The sequence below is a fragment of the Arachis ipaensis genome, chromosome B05 (genome assembly GCF_000816755.2).
Source record: "Arachis ipaensis cultivar K30076 chromosome B05, Araip1.1, whole genome shotgun sequence".
Lineage (NCBI taxonomy): Eukaryota > Viridiplantae > Streptophyta > Magnoliopsida > Fabales > Fabaceae > Arachis > Arachis ipaensis.
Window position 1 is genome coordinate 58,162,884 of NC_029789.2, and position 14,708 is coordinate 58,177,591.

At 37.1% G+C, this 14,708-nt stretch overlaps 1 long non-coding RNA gene across 2 annotated transcripts; it reads right to left on the bottom strand.

The window, feature by feature from the left end:
- Nucleotides 9,285-11,403, bottom strand: LOC107641882. Of its 2 annotated transcripts, none has more exons than XR_001620480.2 (5): nt 11,166-11,403; nt 10,979-11,030; nt 10,346-10,654; nt 10,038-10,144; nt 9,285-9,519 (listed from the first exon to the last, which is right to left on the bottom strand). It is a non-coding gene; the product is annotated as an uncharacterized LOC107641882 (long non-coding RNA). The 2 variants fall into 2 exon arrangements; XR_001620481.2 differs by lacking the exon at nt 9,285-9,519 and adding an exon at nt 9,563-9,796.

A 14,708-nucleotide genomic window follows, 5' to 3' on the forward strand; every position in this document is an offset into this window, starting at 1 on the left:
TGATCACCTCTCAAGGATCCCACAAGAAGAAGAAATGCATCAAGTAGCAGTAAATGAAAGCTTCCCTGATGAGCAATTGATGATGATTCGAGTAGCCCCTTGGTTTGCAGACATAGCTAACTTCAAGGCTATTGGGGAACTACCAACCAACATCAACAAACACATGAGGAGAAAGCTAATCAAGGATGCCAAACACTACATCTGGAATGACCCCTATTTGTTCAAAAAGTGTGCTGATGGAATCTTGAGAAGGTGTATATCCTATGAAGAAGGGCAAGAAGTATTGTGGCAGTACCATGGATCCGCATACAGAGGCCACTTCAGTGGAGAAAGAACAGCATCAAAAGTGCTTCAATCCGGATTTTACTGGCCAACAATGTTTAAGGATGCCAAGGAATTGGTGTCAATATGTGATGAGTGCCAAAGAGCTAGTAATCTAACCAAGAGAAATGAGATGCCACAGCAATTCATACTAGAACTGGAATTATTTGATGTATGGGAGATTAACTTCATGGGACCCTTTTCAACCTCCTACTCAAATAGCTACATATTGGTGGCTGTTGATTATGTCTCAAGATGGGTAGAAGCCATAGCCACTGCAACAAATGACAACAAAGTTGTGATAAGCTTCTTGAGAAGGAACATCTTTAGCAGATTTGAAGTTCCTAGAGCTCTCATTAGTGATGGAGGGATACACTTCTACAACAAACAACTTGAGACACTCCTTCTCAGGTATGAAGTCAAGCACAAGGTGGCAACTCCATACCACCCACAGATCAACGGGCAAGCTGAAATTTTTAACAGAGAGCTAAAACGAATCCTAGAAAAAACTGTTGGAAGCTCAAGAAAAGATTGGTCTAAGAAGCTGGATGATTTCATTATGGGCCTACAGGACAGCTTACAAGACACCCATTGGGATGTCTCCATACCAACTGGTATATGGCAAGGCTTGTCACTTACCAGTTGAGCTTGAGCATAGAGCGTTTTGGGCTCTAAAAATGCTAAACTATGATGAGCAAGCTACTGAAGAAAGAAGATTAATGCAACTCAATGAGCTGGAGGAGTTTAGAAATCAAGCATATGAGAATTCAAAAATCTACAAAGAGAACACAAAAAGGTGGCATGATCAAAAGATAGCAAGAAGGGAGTTCACTGAAGGACAGAAGGTGCTACTCTACAATTCAAGGCTCAAGTTCTTCCCTGGAAAATTTAAGTCTCGATGGTCAGGATCCTTCACCAAACTCAAGGTGTTTCCCTATGGTCATGTAGAGCTCATGGAGGACAAGACTCAGAGAATTTTTACTGTCAATGGCCATAGACTCAAACACTACTTGGGATGATCCTTAGAGGAGCAGAGAGTGAGCTACAAGCTTAACTAAAGATGGAGGAGTGTCAAGCTAGTGACAATAAAGAAGCGCTAGTTGGGAGGCACCCCAACACTTTATCCTTTTTTGATTTACTGTTTTTCTTAGAAGTAGTTTAAAATTCATTGCTTTAGATAGTTTAAATTTCAGTCTGACATTTGTGTTACATTACCAATTAGAATTAGATTGCCATACTAGCTTTGGTAGTTAGAATACTCTTACACTCTTTTAATTCTTTTTATTCTGGAATTGTAACTTGATGAATGCATTACTAATGATGAGTAAATGGGCTGAAAACTAGCTAAAATGCTAAGTTTGGTGTGGCCACTCACCCACTTAATCTAGGCTTACAACTAATTTAATAGCTTAATTTCGAAGAGTAAGTTCAGAGATTAAATTTGGTGTGGCCACCACCAAGGATCTCCTAGCAGGCCCAAGTTTACCCAATTTGAAATTACCTAATGTTTTGGGCTAGAGCATGAACATGGTTTAATGTGTTAAGAGGAGGTTAGAATAAAAAAATGAAAAGATTAGAGTTATTTCATCCTTATGAACACATTAAATACACAATGATGGAACCAATTTATTAAGATGCTAAAGGATCAAGTTTGGTGTCCCAAGGGACACCCATCAGTTGCAATCCGAATTACCCATGATAAGAAGGAATGTGAAGGCTTTTTTTGTCATTACTAATAGGTTCAGTTTCAATTTCAGGAGAAAAGGTGGGGCCCACATGGTGAACAACTTACAAAGCAAGGAAGTCAAAGTGTACGTACACTTTGGAACTCAACACATGCAGAAGGCACAATGAGATAAGAGTTGGCGCCTCTTCCCACGCTAGGCGCCACTCCCCAAGTGGGAAAACATAACCCTTTTTATTTCCCACCATTCAAATCACACCCTTCACCCCTTATAAAAGCCTCACACTCCCAACTTTTCTCCCACTCCAAAACCCTGATCACACACGAAGAGAATCCATACACCCTTCTTCTCCCTTTCTCTTTTTGCCTTCTACTACCTCTCTTCTCTTGATTGGGAAAATCAAGTCTTAAGTTTGGTGTTGGAGCAAAATTTATTTTGCTTGCCTCTTCCCCAAATTTTTTTTATAACCTCAAACATACCCTCTCAACCTGATGGCACCACCAAAAATCTCAGCCTCAAAGAAAAGAAAAACCAAGGAACCAACTTCTGGATCTTCAATCTCATCTTTCAATGACTACAAGTTCCTCTCCGCATTCAACCAAAATCAATTCTATGGTTGGGTGAGTGAGAGGAAAATCATTTCAGAGGTTGGGTTCCAATTAGGGAGGAACGAGCATCTTGAGATCAACATTGAGATTAACAATAGGGGCTGGGCAATCCTATGCAACCCACCAAGGAAGGTAGTAGAGAGCTTGGTGAGGGAATTTTATGCCAATGCTGTGCCTCAGTCAGGACAACCCTATGGCTACATTAGCTATGTGAGGGGGAAGTCCATTGACTATAGTCCCTCCAGCATAGAAAGGATGCTAATGGTGAAGAGGACAAGCTCCACCCGGAGCTATGAGGAAAGAATGAAGCAGCAAGACCCTGGATTTGATGAGATCCTGAACGAGATCTGCGTGCTGCATGTGCAATGGATCAAGGACAAGGATGGGATACCCAACCAATTGAGAAGAAGGGATTTGAACCCCAAGCTAGAGGGTGGCTGAAATTTGTGAGGAGGTCCCTAATCTCCACATCCAACACTTCAGAGGTGACCAAGGAGAGAGCTGTGCTCATATACAGCATTATGAAAGGTGAGAATGTCAATATGGGAGAGATGATTGCCAATAACATTAACAAAGTGCTAAAAAGCACTAGTGACAACACAAGATTAGCATTCCCCAGCATCATACAGAGGTTATGTGATGAAGCTGGAGTTGAAAAGATCATTGATGAGGTGCTAGTAAAGCAAGACAAATTCATAACTGCCAAAAAGATGGCCAAAGTAGTGGCTGTTCACCCACTTCAGAGAAAACAAAGAGTTCATTCTCATGAGCCACAACAACAACAACAACAAGAGGAAGAGGCAGAAGAGCAACCACACTTTCTAGCACTTCAACCACCACCACCACACTACCAATATCAATAATTTCCCGAGGAATTCAACTGGGAATAACTGCAAGGAGATGTACACCAAATGAAGGGAGACCTACACCACTTGAGGGAAGATGTCAACCAACTCAAGGAGACTCAGCAACAACAATGGAGCCAAGTGAACCAAAACATACAACAACTCCAATGGAGTTGGGAGCATATGAGGAAGAAGCAGCAAGAACAATTTCACTGGAAAGAGGTGCGAAGTGCACTGGATAAAATAGTAGAGCAAGGCAAATGGCAACAGAGAAACCTGGCTGAATTCAGAAATCTCTATGATGCCAGAACCATATCCAGGAGGCAGTATGACATCAATACACAAGCGAATCTGAATCACTTGTGTAATACCGTGGCCGCTCTAAACCCAGGATACCCAACCTTCATGCAAGGAATGGAGGAGCTGAGTGCAAGACAAGAGGAAATTCTAGCCAAACATAAGGAAGATGAAAGGAATTATATGAGGAGGCTAGGATTCTGGAAGCCTAAGGATGCTAAGGCACAAGAAGGTTCCTCCAAGCAAGATGAAGGTGGCTTCTCCCCTTCCAAGAAGAAGGACAAAGGAAAGGAGCCAATGAACTGAAGATAAATCTGCTCAAAGTTGTTAAGCCCCATAGTTGACACTCCCTAATTTCTGAAATCATGTTTAAGCTTTTGTTTGATTTACTTTCTGTCAGAATAAATAATCATGCTAGGATAGTTTATGTTTTCTACTTAGTTTTATTTCATGTTTGAAGTCTTTATGAGTCCTTTAGATTACAAGAAAGAAAATGCAATGTATTTCAAGTCTTCATTTCTAACATAAATAAAAGTAGAGCTTGTCTCCATAAGAGTTACTGTGAGTTGTGCGAAAAATAAGAGTAAGAGAAACCAAGGCCAAGATAGATCATCCAACAAACTAAGAAATAAAAAATTAAGTGTAGAACCTTGAATGAACTAAAAAGAAAATGAGTCATGGAAAGCAACTAGTCTTAGAAGGTATGACAAGAAAAGGTAAAGGGGTGTTCCTTGAATATCCATAGAACCAAGAAGTAGTAAGCAATAAAGACCCAAGACTTTGAGCATCAACTACTTGAATGGAAAAGAAACATTAAAAAAGCTCAAAAAAGGGAGTTAAGGATCCTAGTAGATGCTTGTGGTGAAGATGTGTCAAGAAGAGACATGCGCAAGTAGATTCTTAGGAGTGTTTCAACACCCAGTACCCTAAAACCAACTGGTTTGGGAGTGCTAATTGAAAGCTTAATTAAAGGGTTGTTTTGAGACAAAACACTTATAGTCGTGGTCAAGAAAGCACAACCAAAGAGAAAGCAAAACAACTCTTACTACTTCAAAGTGACAATCAATAGAAAGGACCCCCGAGGCCTATATTTGAAAGAACCCTCAAGGATCTAAGAGTTTTTCATGACATTAAAACATTCATACATGTGTTGAATACTTAGTCCTACCCTTAGTCATGTTGCAATCATTCAAGGCCAAGACCTCAAGTTATAAAGGCTTACTCACATTGATTTGCTTGGGACAAGCAAAGCTTAAGTTTGGTGTTGTGATGACTTGCATCATCTACCCTTCTTTCTTGCATAAAGAGGATCATAAAAGAGCATAAATCTCATTTGATCAGTACAATTCATGCATTATTTGATGAATATTATGGTACACTACTTTGAGATGAGTTGTGCTGAATTTCAGGTGAAAAAGGCATAAAAATGGGAAGAAAGCAACAAAGAAGCTGGGCGTGTGAAACTGGCGTGCCACTTTGGAGCAAATGCCACAAAAATGCACTGGCGTGGCATGCCAGGAACTAGGCGTGGCACGCCAGTACTAAATTCCAGAGGAGAAGTTCAAGCATGCATGTGGGCGTGGCACGCTAGTACAAAGTTCCAAAGAGCAACAATGGAGGACACAAAAGGGACGTGGCATGCCAGGTTGGGCGTGGCACGCCTAACCCATCAGCTACTATGGGCGTGCCACTTGAGCCAAGGGGCGTGGCACGCCAACTCATCAATCCAGGAGGAACCTTCACTATGGCGTGTCACTTGATATCGAAGGCGTGGCACGCCAGCTCCAAAAAGTCACTTGGGCGTGCCACTTGAAGATCCAGGCGTGGCACGCCAAACTTGAAAAGTCCACAAATGTATGGGCGTGCCACTTGAGCAGCATGGCGTGGCACGCTGGTACAAAAATCCAAAGAAGGGGCTGAAGGCAATTGAAGGCTGGGCGTGCCACTTGAGGTCGAAGGCGTGGCACGCTAGGCTCTCAATCTCACTTAGGCGTGCCACTTGAGCGACCAGGCATGGCACGCCAATGGACAAAGAGGCCAAAGCAAGGGCTGGGCATGCCACTTGAAGGCTAAGGCGTGGCACGCCAGCTACTGGAACCAAGTCAAGATCATGGGCATCGCACGCCAGTCTCTAGGCGTGGCATGCTTGTATAAGTTTCCAGAGAGGATGAAGGAGGCCAAATACATGGGGTGCGCCATTTGGTGTCGAAGGCGTGGCACGCCATCCATTACTCTTCACTTGGGCGTGCCACTTGATCCCCAAGCGTGGCACGCCAGTGTCATTCAGAGAGCAAAAACCATTGGGGCGTGCCACTTGAGTTCGTGGCGTGGCACGCCAAACAGAAGAGTCACTTGTTCACAAAGGGACGTGGCATGCCAGACCCTGGGAGTGCCACGCTAGTTCAACTTTCTAGAGAAGCTTGGTCAAGCATGTAGCAAGGGCGTGGCATGCCATACCCTAGGCGTGCCACGCTAGTTCAAGTTTCCAGAGACAAAGAGAAATGGAGAGAGGCTAGGACGTGCCACTTGAGCTCAAAGGCTTGGCATGCCAAGGTTGTTATAAAGATGAGCGTGCCACTTGAGGGACTTGGCGTGGCATGCCAAGCCAGAATTGAGGGAGCACGTGACACGCCACTAGAGCGCCAACCACACGCTAGCTGGGAAGTCACACTTATTGAGTTTCTTTTCCCTCTAAAATGTAATTTTATTTTTTCACTTTTGTAATTCTTTTATTTTTGCTAGGAGTAGTATAAATACCCCTAAGGAGTACTGAAGAAGGGGGTTAAGCAGTTAGAGATATTAGTTTTAGATTCACTTTTACACTTCATCATCTTCTTTACTTTTGAGTACTTTCCTTGAGTTATGATTAGCTAAATTCTCTCTCATTGAGAGAGGGAGCTCTGTTGTACTTGATAGATTGATGATAGTGAAATTCTTCTTCTCTTCATCTTCTCTTTGATTTGCTAGAAGGAATTTCGTTCTTAATGCTTAGTGTTCAATTATCTTGGGAAAGAGATTGAATGCAAAATGAGTTTCATGGGAACCTTGGAAAAGGAAACATGAAACCATGCTTGAAATCCCTTCTCACATTTGAGTAAGATCTGAATTTTGGTGTTTGGATATGTGACATATAATCCTCCCTCTACTTGGACCTATGATGGTGTGTGGTATAATCAGGGACCAAGCATATCTCTCTTCATGAGCAATTAGACCAAGGAATTGACTATTGATCAAGATCTGAAAGATTGAGTCACCAAGGGATTGGAGCTCAATCAATCATGATTGCCAAGAAGTCAATGAGTTGCATGATTGAAGAAGATATAAGCTGAAATTGATCCAAAGAGACAACATCTCCTGATCTCAATGAATTTTCCCATTCTTATCTATCCCTTTCTTTATAGCTTAATTTTACATTCATTAATTCCCCACTCCCATTTACATTCAAATCATTTATGATTCTGCACTTTACATTCTGCCATTTCCATTTCTGCACTTTATTGCTTTCTTTTATATTCTAGCCATTTACATTTCTGCCATTTATAATTCTGCAATCACAATCTATTTGTTCCGCTTGACTAATTCATCAATCGATTAAAACTGCTTGAATTTTCTAATCTCTATGGATATGATCCCACTCCACTGTGGGTTATTACTTGACAATAATTTTGGTACGCTTGCCAAAAGAATTGATTCACCATTCTTTGAATGGGATGTGAATTGGATTCATCAGTTTCACATGTAAAAGACAAAGCCATCCTCGCACCGACACTATAACCGGTGGATGAAATCAACAACTATATGATGAGCTTGAACCCATCCAAAGCTCGGACTTATTATAGTTCTAAATCTAAAACAAAGATTGATATTTTGGCATCAATTCACACACTAGAGTTCCTAAACACTATTAGATGCTCAGGTGTACCAAACCATGAGATAACTGTTAAGGTAGGGACACCAATCATGTTACTAAGAAACATAGATCACTCAGCAGGTCTTTGTAATGGCACATAATTGGTTGTGTCCAAACTTGGAAAATACATAATAAAAGCAAAAAATTTAACAAAGGAAGGGAACTGGCCAAAAAGTGTTTATTCCTAGAATGATCCTAACCCCTTCTGATCATAAGATACCATTTAAATTTCAAAAGCGACAATTTCCTATCATGGTTTCTTATGCAATGACAATTAACAAGAGTTAAGGGCAGTCATCGTCACATGTTGGATTGATATTAAAAAAACCTGTATTCACACATGGACAACTATATACAACTATATGTTGCAGTTTAGAAAATGAGAAGAAAGAAACAAACAATGTGGTGTTCAAAGAAGTATTTAGAAACGTTGTCTAAGTAGCTTTATTCTGCGAGTACCACCCATAAGGCTTGTCCTAATTGCATGCTTCTTAGTTCAAGATCCTCATATGTTTTTAATATAATGGATATGTTCTAATTTCATGGTTTTTAGATGAGCGTATCAATTTATAATTCTTGGTTGCTGGTTAGTAAATCAAGTTTTTATAAGTCAATAAAAAAAGCAAACATATAGGATCAGTAAAGTATTAAATGTAGCATTCCATTAAAATAAATTCCATTCGAACATATATATATATATATATATATAACTTCGTAAAGATAGAAGTGCATTTTGTAATGTGCATAAAAAAAATTCAAAATGATCTCTATATGCGATGGCAGACCATTCTTATAACAATATACCACAAATCCATCATAATTAACCTAACAGAACAGATCATTCTTTTTGCAGGTGATATTTTCAAACCAGATATGTTGAGTAGAAAAAGAGAGCAAGGATCCAAAAAAATGACATTTTGGAATAAAAGTTCACAAACGCTTGTAGAAATAGCTCTAATCCTACTATATTAGCAAGTCAATCAGTTAGGTTGGCATTAAACATTTTAAAAGTATATGCTCAGCTGTCGTTCTTTCAAATTCATCAACGGAACTCATGTCACATTTTGTGATTTTTTCTAACAGTTAAAAAAGGTAGCATTTTTTTTATTTCAGGTGAATTTCATATTAAACCCCAGAAAAGGAGTCACACAAGTAGAATAACTATATAATATCCCCCTCGATCAATCTGACCTCAAAAGATGGTGCATTTTGGTTTTTTATGACTTTACGAGAGCATTAGTTAGCATTTCATAAGTCGAGTCATGTTAATTCATGTTAATTTTAGTGCGTGTCAAAACAGAATATATGAAGTCTAAATTCAAAATTTGTTAGAACTGTGAGGATATAACTTTATTATCCATTATTTGATAAAGTTATTTTCTTAAAAATGTCTTTTTATAACATTGAGGCAATCACTCTATCAGAATTTAGCATCCATAATACGAAAAAATGATATGTGATTATGCAGAAGACTATCTAAAATTTCATAACAATGTTACCATTCAAGAGTAATATATATATCAACACCTGCTTGGTAAAATACCGTGCTAGCAAACACATACGCTAAACCAAAACTCGACATTATATGAGCGTTAACCCATATTTGTTCCTTTATATATTAAACATTAAATTAGAAAGTCTTGGTTATTTATATATTTGTTCCTTTATACATTAAATTAGAAAGTCTACAGCAAGCTACCGCTGTGTCAAACAAGAATGGACAGACACAATGATTCAAAAGGATATCTCCTTTCAGATATTCATACACTAAAAGGAGGGTAAAAGATATGTTATAATACTTGCACAATACATTTCGCAGATCTTGAGTATAGTTGGTTTAGCAACTTCCCAAGCTGCACAACAATTTAGAGCAACGATGATCAAACACATGTATAATTTAGAGAAAAAAAGATAAAAGTTTCACTACGCTAACAACTCATTCTTCGTGAGTTATTTTAAAATATAAAAGATGATGGCTATTTAATTTAGACCGCTGCATAACTATATTGCATACATGTCAAAACTTTATATCACGGGACCATATCAAAGTTGTCTTTCTCTATACCAGCAACTTTTGGCAAGCCTTACATTAGAAGGATTCTTCGTTTGAGCCTCTTTGCTTTATATCATCTTCAGTTGATAAAATAGTATAAATGGAAAAACAAAGGAAGGTGATTATAAAATATTCTAAATGGAAAAACACATTTTTAAAAACCAATTGACAAGTAGAATTAGAAATCCAAATCTGATCTCTTAATGAAGTTCACAATTCCTTTTCATTTTATTAGCAAGATCCTCACTCAAATTAACAATTAAGAATACCAACAGCATCATAAAAGAGAGAGAGAAAAAAAAGGAAATTTAACATTACTTGAAAAGAAGGAAAAACACGTCTCCAACAGCATCAGAGCTCCACAGATCTGCTGTAAATTCAAAATTTCATTTCATCTTTTGAGCTCCATTCTCACTCAAAGAAACCTACAACAATATCAATGGTGAAAGTACCATCAAAATTACTCTTCAACCGAACTAACACACCAATGCACACAAGCCAAAACTAACAGCACCAGCAGATTACTCTTGGCATTTTTATTCAACTTCAAAATAGAACATTGCATTTGTATACATTCTCGCAAAACAATGGAAAGTGATTATAATAGAGTATAAATGGAAAAATACCTGTTTGAAGCGAACACAACTGGCATTAGATATCAAAATCTCTTATGAAGTTCAGAATCCCTTTTCATCTCCTGAGCAGCATCTATGCTCAAATCAACGCTCAACAATACCAACAGCCATAACAAAAATATCAAAATTACTATTATGAGCATCATAGAAGAGATAGATAAAATTAAGAAAAATCAACATTCATAGAAAAGGAAAAACAACCTGTCCAGCATGAATATAAGTAGCATTGAACCTCCACAGATCTTATATAAGACCACAATTTATTTTCATCTTCTGAGCCGCATTTTCACTCAAATAAACCTTCAACAACGGAGACAACAACATCATCTAAAATACTCTTCACCCGAACAAACACACCAATGCACACAAGCAAATAGTAACACCACCATAAATGAAGTTTAAAATAGTTGAAGCTTAATCAGATCACAATTTTACCAAAGCAACTACTAATTATAACATTTTTTCAATGGTTATTTTTACAAACAACAAATTGTTACTATCAACTTATATCAGGATCAGTTATGTCAGAATGGTGACCAGAATGGTGACCAGTATACTGTTTTCGATAATATATTAGCAATAATCAAGACTAAAAAGTAAATTAATAAAGAGATCACACATCACCTCAATTAAGTTTCGATGATCTTTTTCACCACCATTTTTATGCTCGGCCAAACTGATCAATTTGGAACACACAATTAAATTCAAATATTATGAAACCATAACAGACATACAAAAGTTAACTCTTTTTACAATTGTAATATGAAAATGCAGATCCCAAAAAATTTTCAAGCCGATCACTGAATCGTACCTGATGCATGCAAGCTACCCCCAAAAACTGTGTTCAAGCCAGCCTTGAGCGAGTTTTTCAACGTCTTTAGTGATATCGCATTCAACAATACATGATTGATTCTGAAATATCAATTTCGAAGGAAAGAAAAGGACTTCTTCAAAGTAATTATAATTACAAGTATCTGCAGCTACTCATTATATATATAGTGGGTCATCTTGATTTAGTGGCACCCATGCGGTGAAATGGTAGGTGAGAATTTATTTTCATTAAATGTATGGGAGGTAGAGATGGTTTTAGTAACTAATGATATAATCAAGACACAGCTGTGATCTACTAGAAGAAGAAAGGAGGACATGTGTAATCTTTTATCAAAATTTATTACAAATAGTTGACATCTGTCAAAATGTTAAAATGTCTTTTTTATAAGCTAATTGGGCTCTTTGTTATTGAGGTGACACATGACATAAAGAAAATATAATGAATTAAAGAGTTGACACCTAAGTGAGTTTTAAGCATTGTCATTCTCATTTTATGTATTATTATATTACTACAATTATTATAAAATTATTATATTATTACAATTATTATATACTATATTAGTCCACTATACATTGATGATTATCATATTAAAGAAAATTCATAGTAAAGTAACTATTTACTATATACTATATTAGTACAATAGAATATCTGTAGTTCAAAATATAAGTAGGACCATTATCCTGATTTTTAAATAAGATTGGTATAAAAAGGATGAATAACTATAATGCACTAACTCTTAAATGGTATTTTTATAATTTAAGTATATAATTAATTAAACAAAATTTTTCACGTGATGAATTATATGTTAATACAAAAAAAAATTATATTTCAAACAATTTATATAAATTGAAATAACAAATTAAACAACATTATAAATTATTTTCAACTGTCTTCAGTTCCACTTTGTTTAGATAAGAAAAATATAATCATACATCAACAAATAAAATAATAAAATTTGAAAAAATTTAAACGAAAAAATAAGTAACATTATAATGCAGCTAACTAGACATTTATTATTCGTAAAGAAGTGAAGCTTCTCGACATACATTAACATATTTAAATTGAAAGATTGACTTTTATCATTATACATGTTTATATCATTGTGTTTAAATTTAGACTTTTTCTTTATTTCTTTAATATCAATTTTTTATGTATGATTAGCCATATAGATAAATTATATAACCGCACGTAGCACGGGTTGTACTCAAGTTATAGTATATAGATATTTTTTTACAGATATTTTTTTGGAATGAATGTCATGCAGACACGTGGATTTATGCTGGTAGTGGGGAAGCAGCTTGCAGAGGTTGCTGCAGGGGTATGTAATGGCTGGATGTTGACTAAGGGGCAAACCGAGCTGAGAGTGACGTGACGAGTTAATGGGCTCGTATTTGGCCCGTTAATGGATGCCTACTGGATACTTTTGTTGGGTTGGTGAATGGATCTTTCAATACTTGTATTTTATGTGTGGTTTTGGCAATTCCAAAAAGAACATAGAGAGTTGGGTTCTGATTCTTGGGAACATATGTATACCCAACAATTTTTATTGAACATGTTTTTTAATTTATTATCTCAAATTGATGTATACTTAATAATTGTTGTTATGACCCAAGGTGATTCAGAGCGACGGAGGACGATGACGGATGGCGACAGAAGTGCTATTCAGCAGAGATACATCCAAACGACGAGACTCGGAGATTGAGAAAGGAGTTGCCATTGGTGAATGCAGAAAGCGGTTCGAGACTTCGAGCATGGCAACGACCAGACGATGACAGAAGCAACTGACCGTGACGACAGCGAAAGTGTGGCTGAGAAGACGAAGAAAAGACAACAGGCAACGAGCTGAAGGAACAAGACGCTCGCGGTCATGGACGGCGAGCAGAATGGTGGGCAATGCTTCAGCGAGAAGGTCCAACAGCTCAAAGAAATAGCGTCGTATTCTCCTCGGCAAACGCAGTCGGAAGCAGACCCGATTGGAGAGAGAACCAACAAAGGCGAGCAGTGAAGATGTCGCCGGCAATGGGCAAGGATCTGCGACTACTACACCACCCAATTGTAGCCTGTGTATCCACTCCAACCACAACGCCTCAATCAACCGACTCTATAACAGTAATGAACAATATTCTCCAGCGGCTGAGTCTAATCAGTATACTGTTGGGGGCATTCTTCATAAGAATTAGGCTAATTGTAATGGACCAAATGTCTTAATGGGTCACTGGACCTATACGCCAATGGCTGATGTGTTTGTGTTTCATTGTAGAGAAGCTTGACCTGATGGGGTTGATGTTGTGGGTAGTATTTGAAGGATCATGTGTTCGATGATGGATTTAAANNNGTTTCAATCATTAAAATTTTTTACAACTTAAATTAAATTTTATATAAATTTCATTATTTTAAAATGAATTTAAAATGAATTTTTTTAAATCATTTCAATTTTTCGAAATCAAAATAAATTGTTCCAAACCATATAAATATTAAATGAATTAGAAGGTATTAAAAAAACAATTCAACTAGGTATCCTTTAAATATGGTATAATATTCAGCCTTTTATTACAACAATTTTAAAAAAAATAAAACAAACACATCTAAAAATTATTATTAGATTTAGTGTCTTTTTAAAATTAAATACACATCTTAAATACAAACTAAATAAAACAAAATTTTAAATTTTAAATTTTAAATTTTTGTTTCAGATTTAATATATTTAATTATTAATATATTACAATTTAAATACACATCCAAAAATCAAATTAATTAAAATTCAAAATTTTAGATTTTAAAATTCTAAAATAAACCTTAAATCATCTAATTATTAACTAATCCTATACAAAATTTTGAAGGAATAAGAAAAGTCACATTCTAAAACCCAGAGGCGCACATCGAAAACCCAGAGAAGTCATCCTTTACTACCGTTGATCCGTGCCACCCTCCTCCTCGGCGCTCATCCTCGACGCTGCATTCCTCCTCCTCCGCACTCATCCACAACGCTGCATTCCTCTTCGTCAACGCTCATCTTCGTCGCCGCCCTCCTCCTCCTCGTCAACGCTTCAAACACACCCAACTCGCATGCACCACACCACTGTCTATGACTGCCACTTTCCCCTTCACATCGCTGCTGCCAATGGCTACTTTCAGGTCTTCTCTTTCTATTAGATTCACTTACCCTTTTCGATCTTCTTTTCTGGCTCTCTCTCAAAATGCCTCCTTTTTTGTGACTGTAATCATATATCCAAATCTATGCATCTGCTCACGATGTTTTATTTCTGGTTTTGAGTTTCATATTTTGTTTAGGCTTTTAGATGGATCTATGAATCCAGATGTGTTGAATCGCCAAAAGTAGGTACCTTTCTATAAATGCTATTCTCAATTTTTTATATTTTTTGGTTCTCTCATCATGACTAAGGTTTGGATGGGTATCTGTTTATAGAATTTTTCTTTGTGTATTTTCTAATACCATTACTTTTCTTATTATTCTGGATAAATTTTTGAATTTTTTAAAATTAAAAATCGAATAAAATGGGC